General features: G+C 38.3%; 1 pseudogene; it reads right to left on the bottom strand.

The window, feature by feature from the left end:
* Positions 1-5,633: 5,633 nt before the first annotated feature.
* LOC120518744 overlaps positions 5,634-17,251 on the bottom strand; it is a 29,705-nt pseudogene continuing 18,087 nt past the window's right edge.

Below are 17,251 nucleotides of genomic sequence, written 5' to 3'. Positions count from 1 at the left end.
TTGAAGTGACATTCGGCATTTGTCAAGCGTTGTAAGCACACAACCAGTTTCATCGATAAAATCACATCCAGCTTTTGAGAGTTTAAACATTCATAAACATCAAAGTGTCCACTACTGAAATCGTCACCTGTGAATCTAAGATGTTTAAGAGGCATTGGCGGTTGTCGAAAGGTGTAAAATATTTGGCTATTTCGGTGCACTTGAAAGCGACAACTGAACAATTCAGCGGCAGCCATCAACTCACATGCAGAACCATAGGTGAAGGGCTTAAGCATTTCACTCTTCTAGTGCTCCTGTGTAGTATAATTATCTCCTGTACCGTCATCAGTCCACACCTTGAACCTGTCCCAGTCATTCAATACATAAGACACAATGTTCCTCCGGATATCAAGAGTGAGCCTGATATGGCCGTGCAATATGTAACAAAGAGAATGGAAAAGGTAGGTGGTATCTCGGGCATGGAAACCACTCGGTAAGTGACAGTTCTTTGATCGATAGAATTTCTTGAAGATGGGCCCATAAGTAACAAAGACTGTTGAAAAGTTCAATATGGCGGCCGACAGTGGCATCATACCACCGAAATAAGTACGTACATTGGTTTCAGTTAGTGCAGGGAAGCCGCCAATCAAATTTCGAGAAGATGGGGCCATAAATAAGAAAGTTCAACATGGCGGACGTTGTTGACCGTTATGACCATTACGCGTAGAATTTCGAAATGAAACCTGCTTAACTTTTGTAAGTAAGGTGTAAGGAATGAGCCTTGCAAATTTCAGCCTTCTACCTATATGGGAAGTTGGAGAATCAGTGATGTTGGAAAATTCAATATGGCGGCTGACAGTGGCGTCATACAACCGAAATAAGTATGTACATCAGTTCTGGTTAGCGCAGGGAAGCCGTCTACCAAATTTCGTGAAGATGGGGCCGTAAATAAGAAAGTTCAACATGGCGGACGTTGTCGACCGTTATGACCGTTACGTGTAGAATTCCGAAATGAAACCTGATTAACTTTTGTAAGTAAGCTGTAAGGAATGGGCCTGCCAAATTTCAGCCTTCTACCTACACGGGAAGTTGGAGAATTAGTGACGTTTGTAAAATTCAATATGGCGGCCGACAATGGCGTCATACCACGAAATAAGTATCATACATCGGTTTTGGTTAGCGCAGGGAAGCCGCCTACCAAATTTCGTGAAGATGGGGCCATGAATAAGAAAGTTCAATATGGCGGACGTTGTCGACCGTTATGACCGTTACGTGTAGAATTTCGAAATGAAACCTGGTTAACTTTTGTAAGTAAGCTGTAAGGAATGAGCCTGCCAAATTTCAGCCTTCTACCTACACGGGAACTTGAAGAATTAGTGATAAGTGAGTCAGTGAGTGAGTGAGTCAGTCAGTGAGTCAGTGAGGGCTTTGCCTTTTATTAGTATAGATAATGATCAATTTACACCATACAACGTTAAAGAAAGCAAAAACATCTGGGCAAACAGCAGGACCAAATTAAACGTTTTCATTTTGTGCTATTTTTATACTATTATACAAGGATATAATAATAGTAATGTAATGATCTCACTAGTATGAGCCTTTTAATATTTTAGATATGGCTTCTGTTTAATAGATCTAAAAAAAAAACAAAATTCATTAAATACAAATGTTATGGAAAATAAAAATACAGTTTCAATCTAATGATGCAGTTTTTTAATTTATGTATGTATGTACAGTATGTATGTCTATATGTAAGTATGTATGTAGTTAGTTAGTTAGTTTTAACTTAATACAGCTTTAGGATTACATCAAACAAATAGTCTGGTACCACTGAATAATAAAGAGAGTTTCTGTTTTTAGTAAAAAAATTAATGTCATTTTGTATTTTTCTTTGATATGTTTTTACCTTGACAAGTGGCCAAAAGTACAATAAAAAAGTTTGTCATTTCCATGATGATGCCGGTCCTAATGTTATGATACTAGATGACCGGCATGGCGATCTACAAAGTAACCGAAAAAAGACGCAATGAAAAATGAAAAGAGAGTCGAATGCAGCACCACAAAAAGCCACTTGAAGACATAGCTGTAGCATGGATGGGACGCCAGACACTAGCGCATCGACACAAAATCGCATTAAGGTTTCGAAAAGTCGCTGCGAGGGGTGTTTTTAAAAACGCTCCTGTTACGTGATGATCTTAACCCATGAGTAAACGGGCGGAGCATCTGGAGGTCCACAGCTGCACTCTGCAGACACCAGTCGAATCAACTCTGCCTACTTGAAGCACATCTGCAGAGATGGGGGCCGATTTCTCGAACGCATTAACTTGGACTTTCTTGAAATGGGTGACGCCCGCGATTCTGCGTGAGGATCGGTGTGTGACGTCGCCGGTCCGGGACAGACAAGACATTCGCACAGATGAATCTGTACGGTTCTCATCGCTTCGGCTGCTCGACAAATGGAAATATGACGTTTTAATACAGTACTCGAAGTGGCGCAGTGGGTTCGCTTCCCGTGTCCTCCCTGCGCGGAGTTTGCATGTTCTCTCCGTGTCTGCGTGGATTTCCTCCGGGCACTCCGGTTTCCACCCACATTCCAAAAGCATGCAGGTTAGGTGCATTGGCGATTCTAAATTGTCATTAGTGTGCGCGCGCACTACAGTGGGCTGGAACCCTGCCCAGGGTTTGTTTCCTGCCTTGCGCCATATATCAGCTGGGATTGGCTCCAGCAGACCCCCGTGACCCTGTAGTTAGGATATAGCGGGTTGGATGATGAATGGATGAATACTCGACGTCTGCTAAAGACATTAAAGTATTCCTCAGCAGTGACAAGGCCACACCACAGAAGTTAATGAAAGGTAAAGAATTATTTAGAACGTATTTATAAAGTAAGGAGGAAACGGTACAGCGTTTTGTTAGTAAAACAGGACATTTACATTTCAACTCTGCTACAATTTAAAGCATACGGCAGTGCGCCCTTTTCTGTTCTTTCTGCAATACTATGAAATGCACTAAAGCAAAACCAAGCAAAGTGACACCTTTTATTGGTTAACTAAAAGGATTACAATATGCAAGCTTTTGAGGCAACTCAGACCCCTTCTTCAGGCAAGATGTAAACTATGATGAGATGCACTAGAAATGAGTCCTTCCTCAGTAGCCTCTCAGTTTCCACAGCTTGCGATGCCCTGATAAGCAAAGCACCATATTGCAGAATCCCATTTTACAGACAGACTGATACTTTAATTAATGAATGTAGTGTTAGTTCGATAAACTTTTTTTTTAATCCCAAGGAGGAATTCACATGCATATGTAGCAAAGTGTAATATGTCATTTTTTTTTTTTTTAGTTGTGAACTTTGCCAAAATCCATTAGTCTTGTAAATAGTTAGTAGTATACCAATCGTACAGTATGTTATAGTACCTGCATAGATTAATGTTAAACCTCACAACCTGCAGGCACCGCGTGTCTTGGCTCAGACGCCAGACACCCACTGGGTGCTGTTAGGAGTAGGTGGTGTTTTCAGCTCTCCCCAAGCTTTTCTGATTTTTATTGTATTTTATTTGTTGTGTATATTATTTGGGAATGTTCGAGTGTATATTAAGTCATGTGTATTATTCTCAAGCTCTTACATGTAGTTTTTGCATGTTTACTTTTGAAAATTAAGAAAAGGTTATTTATTCAGCGTGCATGTTAATGTAATTCGGCACTCTGTATAGAATGACCATATGTAGATTTAATTCTAGATCTTATTTTATTTATTTTGTATCAATAGTTTTGTTTACAATAATTTGTAATTGATTTGATTTATTATTTAATAGGCATGGGGAAGCTGTTTGTGTAATGCCCTGTTCTTTTTTTCCTTTTGTTTCTGGAAAGGTATGATACTTATTTTTTTTTTTTTTTTGTTAACAATATAGAAGATTATAAAGTGAGAATATTTTTATTGTGTAAGGCTATGCGAATTGAAAATAATTCTCTCTGGAAAATCTGAACAATATTTTGTAAATAGTTTTATACAAGGGATGTCCAGAAAGTTTCCGCACTTAAATAATTTCGTTGGAAACGGTGAAGGCGGGAGGAGGAGTAATTGGGTATTAAAAAGTTGGTATGATGCTGGGAAAATGTAGATAAGTGATGTAATTTCTTTTTGAAATTCTTAATAAGTAGAGTTAAAAAGAAAGTGCAGAAGCTTTTTGAATGTTCTTCGTATGTAATGTGTTAACTTAGCTATTAAAGAAGGAGAAGCACGGTGGATGCTGTTACGGAAAAATAAAAAAAAATTCTGTTTTGCCTCTACGTGCGTCTGACTTGACTGTCCTTGATACAACATAGAGGAAGCCAGATTCCAATCGGCTACACGTACAGCAGCATAAACATAAAAATCAAGGATACAAATTCAGGATAGATAATACAACAATTCGATCAATAAATAAATAAATAAACAAACATTTGAAAGTTTAATATGTGAATGTCCATTGTCCAGGGCAGGTGATGGAATGGTCTTTATGGATGATGCTGCAGTTGTGACCCACTGGGCTGGCTACTTTGAGCAGCTGTTTAAAGTTAATCCTCCGGATAGGATATTAGATATCTTTGGGTCGGCAGTTCTTGAAGCTGGTTGGCAGCAAGGCTGTCCTCCTGGCATTGCAAGCAATTTTTGCTCCTATTTGGGAGATGAGCATCATCCCATCTAACTGGAAAATGGAACGTGTCACCCCTATCTGGGAAGTGAATCTAGATTGCAGCAACTAAAGGCAGATAACACTGCTCTCTGTACCTGGTAAGCTCCTTGCTAGGGTCATTCTCAATAGGATTCCTGATTACTTGCTAACTACCAGTGACCAAAAAAGTTTGGTTTTATGCTAAAGAGGTCTACCATCAATCGCATCCTGGCACCAAGAGTTTCTTTGAGGCCTTTGTTGATTTTTGTAAAGCATTCAACTCGGATGATCAAGCTACTCTGTGAGACATCCTGATACTTCGCGGAATCCCCCACAGTTGTTATATATCCTGGCCAGCCTGTACACTGCAGTACAGGGTGGAGGCATAACCGCTACATTTTTCCCAGTTGATTCTGGGGTTCATCAAGGGTGTGTTCTTGCTCCTACTCTGTTTAGTGCTTGCATGGACTGGGTGTTGGGCAGGGTCATGGGGTGCAACGACTGTGTGGCATCTGTTGGTGAAGAAAGATTCACTGATCTTGACTTTGCTGACGATGCTATGATCTTTGCAGAGTCAATGGAGGCTCTGATCAGGGCTCTCAAGAGACTGAGTGAGGAGTTTGAGTGTCTGTGCTTACAAAAGTCCTGATAAAAACCAAGATCTAGGCCTTTAATGACCTCTTAGGCACAGTCATCAGCAGTGTGTCTGTTTGCGGAGAGAGTGTTGATCACATTGAGAGGTTTACTTACCTCAGCAGTGCCATTTATGTCTCTGGTGACTCTTCCTATGAAGTCAGTCGATGGATTGGGAGAGCATGGGGGATCATGAGGTCGCTGGAAAGGGGTGTGTGGCGCTCACAATATCTATGCAAAAGGACCAAGGTCCAAGTCTTTAGAGTCCTGGTTCTTCCTGTCTTGCTATATGGTTGTGAGACATGGATGCTATCCAGTAACCTGTGAGAAAGACTGGACTTCTTTGATAATATGTCTCTTCAAAGAATCCTTGAGTACCACTGGTACAGAGTCCTGAATTACCTGCATTGTGAGGGAGCGTCAGTTACGGCACTACAGTCATCAGTTGAGATTCCCCAAGGGTAATCCGGCTTTCAGTGGAATGCTCAAGGGGGAGCATTCTTCACCACATGTCTGTCAGTGTATTATCCGAAATGGGCCAAAAAAACAAAGGACAGGGGCTCATTTTATAAACTATTGAATTTACATACAATGTCAATCATTGCACACATTTTACTCAGGTTGGTTCATTGGTGCACGCAGCAGATAACTTAGGAAATAAAAGTCTGTTTTTGTTTTATTCTTGTGATTCCTATATCTTTAGGTTTAGCTGTTACCACTGAAATCTCTGTGTATATTACAACTGTCCAAACATTGAACGGAAGGTGATATTTATATTGATTTGCCAATAAAATATGTGAAATTCTGGGAGCAGTAGGTGTGTGCATGTGAGTTAAATTTCACATTCATTGGGATTTCTAAAGAGGAAGTCTGTGGAACTTGGCGTGCACACAGATTTATACATCTGAATTTTTTTTACTTATGCGCATTTCTACTTTTGTCCGTACACCATGTTTTAGTGTGATTTCTATGCACAGTGTTATAAATGAGGCCCCTGGTGTAGAACGAATTTACTTCGAGAGTAAATTTACTTTGCCATCAATAAACAGAGAAAACGATGGCAGAAACAACACACCACCAGAATCCTTGGGATGGAAAACCCCCAAATACACAAAAAAGTAACAAATATCAAGGATCCTGACAACTATTGCGATGGTTGCCACCTACTGGTAAAGCCAATAATGCAGGGTGGAAGGGCTCTCAGCCTGGACCTGCAGGCATGTAATAAAACAAAGGAAAATTGCAACGCTAATTGCCACACTTGCTTTGCTTACTCATTCCACATGTACTGCCACCATCCTGTAAAATTCATTTTGACCCTAAAACTACAAGCACGAAGAGGACTTGCTAAAGTGGAGACATCAGGTGACCAGTGGAGAGTAATGGTCAGCATTTACATGCAATCAGAGGGCAGATTGTTACACTGGAGTCACAACCAAGCCAAAACCCCGGATACAGCGGCTCAGTGAAGGAGGTGTTGAACCTTTGTAGGAGGGTCATTGTGTGTGAGATGCTATAAAATGACAGAGAGCCAACAGTCCAGTCCACATACACACCTATTCTGGGGTTGTAGGGGGCGCTGATTACAGTCTCTTTGTTGTTGTGGTACACAGAGTACTGGGAATTCACCCAGGACAAACACCAAGACTTGTCATTGTTCCCAAGGCCACACTCATTCCCTAGTCCTTTCCTGCTCAGTCCTTGATATGAGACCCCGACTGACACATAATCTCCAGTGCACTCCACCTCCCAGTAGCAGCGATTCCCAGTCAGAGCCTCTCTGCACAGAACTTGGCTGAGGTAGTCAAATCTGTCAGGGTGATCAGGATATTCAGTTTCTGTCGTCTCCCATGTCACCTTCTTGTTCTTTTCACATAGGCGCAGGTAACAATTGACTGTGTTGGGGTCCATTGTGAGGGGAATAAAGTCTGAAAGGCAACAAAAGAAAACAAGTGAGTAAATTTATGAATGTAGAATCTGTGGGCTTTGAAAGTGTAGCTGTATCTAATGAAGTTTCAAACAAGTTCCTGGTTATAGCATTCATTTAACTTTACCATTAACATCACCTTGCATCCAGGGAGGTGTTATACATGTATGGCTGCTGATGACATGGCACTCATCATGTCATGCATTACAATGGCATCATTATAAAACAGGGCAGGGTGTGAACATCAGCATCCAAGCTTTCAGATAAAATACAAAAATCTTTAGTAAAAATCGTATTTAGTTAGGGAAAGGACATGCGGTTATGTTAGCACCTCCGCTCTGCTATTTCGACATCTGACTCACAGCTTTGGTTTTGCTTTAATGCTGTGGTGTTACTGGCTCCCTGGCTATGACAGGTCAATTCTCACAGTGATTTTCATGGTGGTCCACCTCTAAACGACTCTGTTTACTTCCCAGTCTTTTTTATTCAAAGTCTTCAAACCTGCCATTTCCACCAGCAAAAATACACAACAGTTTTAAGAGCACAGCCATCAGGCCAGAATTGTCAGATTGTAATAAACCCCTGGTGGTGCATTATAGGAAAAGTCTTCGTCAGTCAGTCATCTAGAGAAGGTTGGGTTCTCTTCCATTTCATGCAGGATGTAGAGACAGAGGAGCTGGCTGACATTCATCTAATGATCTTTAATCAGCCACATCTATGTTTTCTTTACCTCTGGTTCAGTGGAGCCTCCTGCTGGCCTTGGCATTAAACTTAATCACCGGGGTCCTGCAAGATAAACTGTCCATCTCTAGGTATGTCAGAGGACTGGGACTGCATGAAGTGGGTTTTAGCCTCACCTGGGGAGGCAAAAAGGGAGGGTGGGGGGTTAAGGGGGGAAGAGAAAGAGAGCAGGCTTGATCTATATCTAATCTATCATCTCAATCTTTATAATTATAACTATCAACGTAATAATAAGCTGCATGGCAACAACTCTTGGGGGAATAGGAAATTAAGACCTAAACTATTTCACTTCCAGTTAAGACTATAATATGACACCAAAAACTCAGAATCAGTGTCTCCATGATGGGACAGTTAACTTCGTAAGCTGGAATGTTAAAGGCCTGAATCACGAATTAAAGAGAAAGAAAGTACTTTCTCACCTAACAGGTCTAAATGCTAAAATAATATTTTTACAGGAAACCCACTTACTAAGTAAGGATCAGTTCCGGCTGCAAAAAGACTGGACTGGCCAAATGTTCCATTCTAGTTTTACAAAGAAAACTAGAGGGGTGGGAATTCTCATACATAGAACAGTACCATTTGTAGCATCAGATGTAGTATTGGATCCTGAAGGGAGATATGTGATGGTCATGGGAGACTTATCTAACTGTAAAATGATTTTGATAAATGTTTATGCACCTAATGTTGATGATAAGGAATTTATACAAAATTTATTTGCATCCATTCCCAATCTGAACACTCATAAACTTATAATGGCTGGGGACTTTAATTGTGTTCTAAATCCACTTTTAGATAAGACTTCCTCCACAGGGGAGCGCAACTAACACCGCAAAGATAATTACAAAGTTTATAACTGATCACAACTTATCAGATCCCTGGAGGTTTTAAACCCAAATTCAAGAACATATTCTTTCTACTCACCAGTACATCATTGCTACTCAAGGATTGATTACTTCTTTATAGATAATAACTTCTTGCCTAAGATTAAATCTTGTAAATACGATGCTATTGTTATTTCAGACCATGCTCCGATGATCTTGGAGCTGAAATTACTAAGCCCCATACACTCACCCCAGATGGCGTCTCAATCCGCTTCTATTAGCTGACGAGAATTGTACTGAATTTATATCCAAACAAATTGAATTCTTTCTAGAGACAAATACATCCCCTGAGATCTCTGCAGGAATACTCTGGGAAACTCTTAAGGCCTTCTTAAGAGGACAGATTATCTCATATCTTTCCCACAGAAATAAATCCGAGCGAAGAAAGTAGCAGAGATAAAAGCGAAATTACTAAAATAGATGAAGAACATGCCAGACTACCAAGCGAGACTCTACATAAGAGGAGGCAGGCTCTACATTCAGAATTAAACCTCTTGACAACTAAAGAAACCGAACAACTAATTTACAAATCCAGACATCATTATTATGAACATGGAGAAAGCTAATAAGCTTTTAGCAACAAATTCACAAGCAAGAAGTGCACAACGCAATCTCGGTAATTACTAACACGAATGGAGATAAAATCATCGAACACAAAAATATAATGTACACTTTTAGAGACTACTATAAATCCCTATATACTACTGAGTTTAAAGAAGACAATATACAATCTAATGCATTTCTGGATAAATTACAGATACCACAAATTGACGCTATTAGTGTGGAGGAGCTCGATAAACCTCTGTCATTATCAGAATTACTGGATGCTATAAAGTCACTCCAAGGTGGAAAAGCAGCAGGCCCTGATGGCTACCCTGCAGAGTTTTACAAGAAATTCTCCGCTCAGCTAGCTCCCTCCTATTAGTAACATTTACAGAAGCCAGAGATAACCAATCTCTTCCACAAACCTTTCGCCAAGCACTAATCACTGTCTTTCCAAAACAAAATAAGGACTTATTACAATGTGCATCATACAGACCAATTTCACTTCTGAATAACGACGTTAAAATACTCTCTAAAATCATAGCTAGAAGGATGGAGAAAGTGCTCCCCTCAATAATATCACAAGACCAAACTGGATTTATTAGGGGCCGACACTTATCTTCAAATCTTGACGCCTGTTTAATGTAATATACTCACCAACTAAATCAAACACCCCAGAAATATTATTATCATTGGATGCAGAAAAAGCATTCGACATGATTGAATGGAAATACCTTTTTACTATTTTGGAGAAGTTTGGGTTTGGCCCGAACATTTGTGCATGGATTAAATTACTGTATACTAACCCAGAAGCTTCAGTTTGCATCAATAACATTTGCTCAGACTACTTTAAACTAGAGCGTGGCACAAGACAAGGATGCCCTTTGTCACCACTGCTGTTTGCAATTGCCATTGAACCACTGGCAATACATTGTCGAAATACTGATCAGATAAAGGGGATTAGCAGAGAAGGACTGGAACAGAAAATCTCATTATATGCAGATGACATGGTACTGTATATATCGGACCCAGAAAATTCTGTGCCTGCAGTCTTAGCAGCACTCACAGAATTTCAAAAGCTCTCTGGTCTCAGAATTAATCTGAATAAAAGTGTACTCTTTCCGGTGAATTCGCAAGCATATAATATTAGATTAGACACCCTTCCTTTTATCATTGCAGAACAGTTTAAATACCTCGGGGTAAACATCACAAGTAAACATAAAGCTCTTTATCAACAAAATTTCGTGTCTGTATGGAAAAAATTAAACAAGACTTGCATAGATGGTCAACCCTTCATCTCACACTAGCTGGAAGAATTAACACTGTTAAGATGAATATTCTTCCTAAGCTCCTTTTTATATTTCAAAACATACCAATATACATTAATAAATCGTTCTTTAAGCAATTAGATTCAACAATAACCTCATTTATTTGGAATTCTAAACATCCACGCATCAAAAGAGCGACCCTACAAAGACAAAAGGCAGAAGGCGGCATGGCTCTACCTAACTTCCAGTTTTATTACTGGGGCAAATATACAGTCGATAAGAACCTGGACACAAATAGAAGAACATACACAGGCATGGACCGCAATAGAAGTAAAATCCTGCAGTACTTCTTTGTATTCCTTGCTTTGTGCTCCAATAAACACACGTTATCGGCAATACACTAATAACCCAATTGTGCTCCACTCACTTAGAATCTGGAACCAATGTAGAAAGCATTTTAAGACGGAGAAGCTTCTTTCTGTGGCACCTGCAAAAGAACCACCTCTTTCAACCCTCACAAACATATGCAGTTTTAATATCTGGAAAAATTTGGAATTAACTTGCTTAGAGATCTTTATATAGACAACGTCTTTGCATCCTATGAACAATTACATTCCAAATTTAACATTCCAGCTACAAATTTCTTTCACTATCTTCAAATCAGGAACTTTGTTAAACAGAACCTTCCAGATTTTCCTCATCTTGCACCCTCATCCACGCTGGAAAAATTATTGCTCAATTTCAAGGAGTTAGACTCCATCTCTACAATATATAAAATCCTTTTACAATCCCTTCCTTTCAAAGATCCAAGAGGACACTGGGAAAATGACCTCTCAATTAATATATCAGAAAAGGAGTGGAAAGTAGCAATGCAGAGAATTCACTCAAGCTCCATATGCAAAGCATACAATTATACAACTCAAAATTATATATCGAGCACATCTGTCTCGACTAAAACTCTCAAAATGTTTCCAGGGCATGATCCAACCTGCGAGCGTTGCAACCAAGCCCCAGCCTCACTAGGTCACATGTTCTGGGCCTGCTCCAAATTAACATTATTCTGGACAAAAATTTTTAATTACCTCTCAGACAGTCTTGGACTCACAATCCCTCCTAACCCATTAACAGCTGTGTTTGGGGTTCTTCCAGAGGGTCTTAAAGTGGAGAAAGACAAACAAATTGTGATTGCATTCACTACACTGTTGTACGCAGACTTATTCTGATAAACTGGAAGAACCCAAACTCTCCTCTTTTAAGTCAGTGGGAAACTGATGTGTTATATTATTTAAAATTGGAAAAATCAAATACTCAGTTAGAGGATCTGTGCAGACTTTTTCAAAACATGGCAGGATCTAATCAGTAATATTTTGAAATGATTTTATAAAGCACAGAGAATTTGTTGATTTAGGTATTTTTAAAAGCCTTAAATTTTACACCGTTTGGCTTGCTCTCTCTCTCAAGGGTGGGGATCGATCTGTTCTTAGCATAATTCTTTTTTTTGTAAAACTTGATTGCTATGTATTGATTGTAATAAAATTAATAAATAAATAAATAAAAAAAAAAAAAAAAAAAAAGATAAACTGTCCAAAGCCTTCAGCACTCAGAAGATGAAGACCAGAGGCTTCTAGCTTGATTTTTTCTTTTTTGTCACAAGTTGTATATCTACAGTTTTTGAGATCCAGTTACTACTGTTTTTTTTTTTCATTGCTATCTCTTGATCTCTACAGTACAGATTCAAAAACAGGAAAAAGTAAAAGAAAAAACACATCATAATCAGTTCACACAACACAGTCAGTCACACAACACTCACATGGCGCTTTCTGCTAGTTTTACTTTCAGCATAGTTTGCATCTTAAAAAGTGGATTGGTTTGTGTTCTGAGGACACATTCAGTCAAAGCACAAACTCACATTGTAAAAACGTTGCTCTGCTCTGAGGTTCGGGAGGCTGTAGTGAGAAAACTGGAGCTTCATGATCTGAAAATAAGAAGAAAAGAGAAGAATGGAAACTGTGAAGATGGTATTGTGTAATCTTAAATTATTAAACATGTATTACAAGTACTGTATAATTACACTAAAATGACACACATATTAAGCACAAATCATGATGTTGTAACACAATACCAACAGAAAACTCCATGGCATATTATTTTTTTTTCCTTTTTAACACTAAATTCCAATGACCCTGCCTGCCTCATTCTGAAATGGATCACAACACTGGAAAAAGAATGACGGTCCAACATCATTGGCGAGAACTCATCCACTCAAAGTTACACAAACTGCCACCAAATGACAATAAGAAGAGAAAGAAAGTGGACAGGACTTTAAAAAAGTGAATAACATCTACAATGACCTCAAAAACCAAATAAAACAACACACCAAAGTGTTGATTATTTAGGAGGTTGAGTGTCCCAAAGGCTCAGCCTACTACCTTCTGTTACTTTAACATAGAACTTCAAGGACCAATGGATGGCATTAACAAAATCACTGAGTTAAGGGGGGCTACATCAACTACTGCTTTAGATGTGATGAGGAGGATTTTAAGAGCAGCTCTAAACTTGTCTGGAAACCAGTGAAGTGATTCATCAGCTCCAGTTACACTCCCATATTGATTTTACGTATGATATAAAATGTTACATAGATATGCTTATGCTATAACATGTTGCACAGAGATTTTTATTAAATAAAATGTACATGTTTCTATACTGACTATATGTCTTAGTTTTCATTCTGGTCCTTTCTGCCATATCTTGCATTAGCCAGTCCATAAAGCTTTGTGAAAATGAGATCTGTTTAAAATATGGCAGCTTTTCGAGATCCACCAAATTGAGACACCATCTTCATTTTGCAGAATTTCTAAGGAAGAGAAGAAACATTTTAGAAAATAGAAGAGGAAGACAACTGTGTGTCAAAGACAGTACCTGAGTTCCCAGTAATTTCAGCCAAATTAAATTTCAAGCCTGTTAATTTAAGAGGATTCAGCTTTGGTTTACTGGGTTACCACCAAATAACGGAGCTTTGTCTTCTTCTTTTTGTAATTTAGAGGCATATTTTGCATTAACTCATTGTTTTATCTCAATAAAGCAATGCACGTAACTGAAGAAAACTTTTTTTTGGAAAGAAGCATGTAAATACAGGTGGATGCCATAAATCTACAAAAAGAAGCCGATGTTTCATTTCAAAATCACATCTCTAATGGTAAGACATAAGGAGAAAAAACAACTGATGAGTGCAACACACCCTGAGGGACACCACGTCAAACTGAGTACAAGACAGGCGATTGCAGCCTTCAGATGATGACTGATCATTAAAACAATAGGATAAATAAGAAGTCAATCACTTAAGGACAGCGTCCGAAAAGCCGAGTCAGTCAAAAGCATTACGTTTACGACTAAAGCCTTAATAAGAGTGCCATTGGAGGAAATGAGAACATTATTCGTTAAATGACCTGAAGCCACCTCTGTTCTGTCATCGAGTAGAAAGCCTGAGTGACGTGTTTGGTAAACATTTTGTTTTCTCTGAAAACTTTATACATAAATAGTAAATCTGAACTTGTTCAATATTCCAAAGTACATTTTAATCTTAATTCTTTTAAAAAGGTCCAACAATAGCTAGTTAGTAGGAATCAGGGACAATGAAATTAATAAAGATTTATTAATTATTTCTAATATTGGCTGCGCAAAAACTGCAAGTGACTTTTTCTACAAACTACTTAGAATTGTGCCTGAATTTAATATAGTAGGTGTCATCTTAGAAATTAAATATAAAATCTCCTATTTTCATTTATTTAGCTGACAAATGCAAGAGGTGAGCTAATTTGATGCAATGCAGTGAAAGATTGAGGCTAACTGCTTTTCTTATCAAAATTATCGTTATCTGTCATTGATGGTATTCCTATACTAATTTTACATAGAGTTATGTTGGTTATAATCTTTGTATTTTTAGGTTAGCTGTTGTTCTACGTAAAGCTCAGGAGTGTTCATATTTTCATCTATTAATCTATAGTAGTTATCGGACTCCTACGGAAGCCGAGAGAGGATGTGCAATATCGCTATTTTTTTTAATTATTTCCTCGAGATAACGGACTAATTTTATCAAGATCGCGAGAAAATGAACTTTGTTTTCTTGAGATAACGGATTAATTTTATCAAGATCTCAATAAAACAAAAGATCTTGTTTTCTCGAAATTATGAAATAATTGTATATAACGTTTAATGTATAGCTTATTGTAGCCGTGTCCTGTTTCAAATGGCAGAAGAGCAGAACTGTATTCATCAGTGCATCACATTTTTGTTCAATCAAGGGCTGACACAGGCTGAAATATGTTTATGCCTTAGAAAATAATAACGTTAGTGTCCGTCTTTGAAGAAGATGGTTAGCACGGTTTCAGCTGTATTGGCGTCGCAATGTAAGCAAGCCTGATGCCAGGAGCAAAGGTTAAGTTTCGTTTTCTGGAGATTGTGATAAAATTATTCTGTTATCTCAAGAAAACAAATTTCCATTTTCTTGACAACTCAATAAAATTATTCCATTATCTTGAAAACCAAAGTTCATTTTCTCGAGATTTTGATAAAATTAGTCTGTTATCTCGAGGAAACAATTTAAAAAAATATTGAAATTGCATGTCCTCTTTCGGCTTCCATAGACTTTCTCTTATCCAGAGCTTTCTTCTACTGGTCGATACTTTCAGTCCATGCAATCCAGTGAACTTGCAACTTTATTAAAATGTATCTAATTTGCTTTATTTCAATTAAGACAGCTTTTTCAATTTTTTTTATCCATCCATCCATCCATTTTCTAACCCGCTGAATCCGAATACAGGGTCACGGGGGCTGCGAGCCAATCCCAGCCAACACAGGGCACAAGGCAGGAACCAATCCTGGGCAGGGTGCCAACCCACCGCAGGACACACACAAACACACCAAGCACACACTAGGGCCAATTTAGAATCGCCAATCCACCTAACCTGCATGTCTTTATTTCAGACAAAAAAATCCCATACAATATCCAACAGTTCAACATAAATACACTTAGATAAGCTATACTACGAAAAAGTAATTGTGCTCAAGAAAAAAAAAATCCATTAAGATTAAAAAAAAGTCAGGAAACACATACATAGCCCCTTTACTTTACTCACTGGGTAATTAAAATGTAAACTTTATTTTTTTCTTTTTTAACCTAGTCTGCAAGAGCTATGACAAACAGTATCCAGTTTTAAAAGGCCTGGGAAACAGGATGTGTGGATTTAGGCACCCCAAGTTTATTTATTTTCTTATTCTTATTTACTTATAAAATTATTCTGAAAGAATGATTTGATTTTCATTCTATTACAAATGTCTTCACCCTAAAAGGTTAATAAAGACCCCCATTGGCTAATTAATATTGTGGCTTATGTCTTCTTCCATTTTGACATTGATGTTAATGACATTGATTCCTTTGTGATTAGTAAACTTGTGAAATGCTCAGATGACACTAAACTTGGAAGAATAAATGGAAGACCCTAAGTAGGAGATAAAAATAATTCAGAAAGACCTAGACAAACTTTAAAACTGGATGAAAACTTGGAAAATGGAGTTTAATGTAGAAATGTGAATAATGCTCACGTGAACAAAAGGAATGTGAGTTATAAATACATAACGGAAGACCGTGAGCTACAGGAAGAGACCTCTGAAAAGGATTCAAAGGTTTATGCTGGCAGAATATTTTCATCATCTAAGACATGTGTAGAAGCAATTAAAAAGGCAAATAAAAGGTGTCACACATGTGTAATTGGGAAACAGTTTTTTGGGCCCAAGTAATTGTGTGTCCCTTCCAGACCAGGGGTTAGTGGTGTACTCTAATTATTTCTCCTCTTTTACCTGCACAACAACTGAAGAACCAGACCGATAATCACTTCCAGCTAAAGAATATCCCATGATGTCACTTCCGGTTCCACCCCTCATGGTCCCACCTCCATATGATGTCACTGCGATCCCAGAAGGCCACTTTCTTGTTACATCACTTCCTGTTGTTTCATTATCTATATGCCAACTATTTCTGTAATAGTCAATTTTATTCTGGACTCAAGTCTATAAAGACCTATTCAGTACGTCAGTGTACACAACCAAATGGGGACGGTCCCAAACCTTTGACTTTGTTTTTGTGTGTTTGTTACAAAGTTTATGTTCTATCATAAAAAACTGTTGAATATAAATCAAGAGATGTTATACTCAGACTATGTAATGCACTAGTGAGATCAACCAAGTGCATCCCAGGACTTGAGGGTGTGTCGTAGTGTGACAGAATCTGAGAACTGAATCTGTTTGGTCTTGAACAGAGGAGACTGTGTAGGGACCTAATCCAGATCTTCAAAATTCTCAAAAGTAAAAAGCTAGATCCTGCAGGATTCTCCCAACCTAAGGGTGAATCTTGTACTTGAGGACATCAGTGGAAATTAAGGGGAAGTGCATTTAGAACTGAAGTTAGGATGCACAACTTTACGTAAAGAGTTGTGGGAATATGGAAAAAAAAAAACTACCAAGCTATTTAATTGGAAAACGAACCATGAGAACCTTTACAAAGGATTAGGATATCGAGACAACTTTGCTATTAGATACACAAACAAGTAACAAATGGACTGGATG

This window comes from Polypterus senegalus, chromosome 18 (assembly GCF_016835505.1).
Source record: "Polypterus senegalus isolate Bchr_013 chromosome 18, ASM1683550v1, whole genome shotgun sequence".
Lineage (NCBI taxonomy): Eukaryota > Metazoa > Chordata > Cladistia > Polypteriformes > Polypteridae > Polypterus > Polypterus senegalus.
Note: the sequence above shows the minus strand (reverse complement) of the source record. Positions and strands in the feature narration are given on the sequence as shown.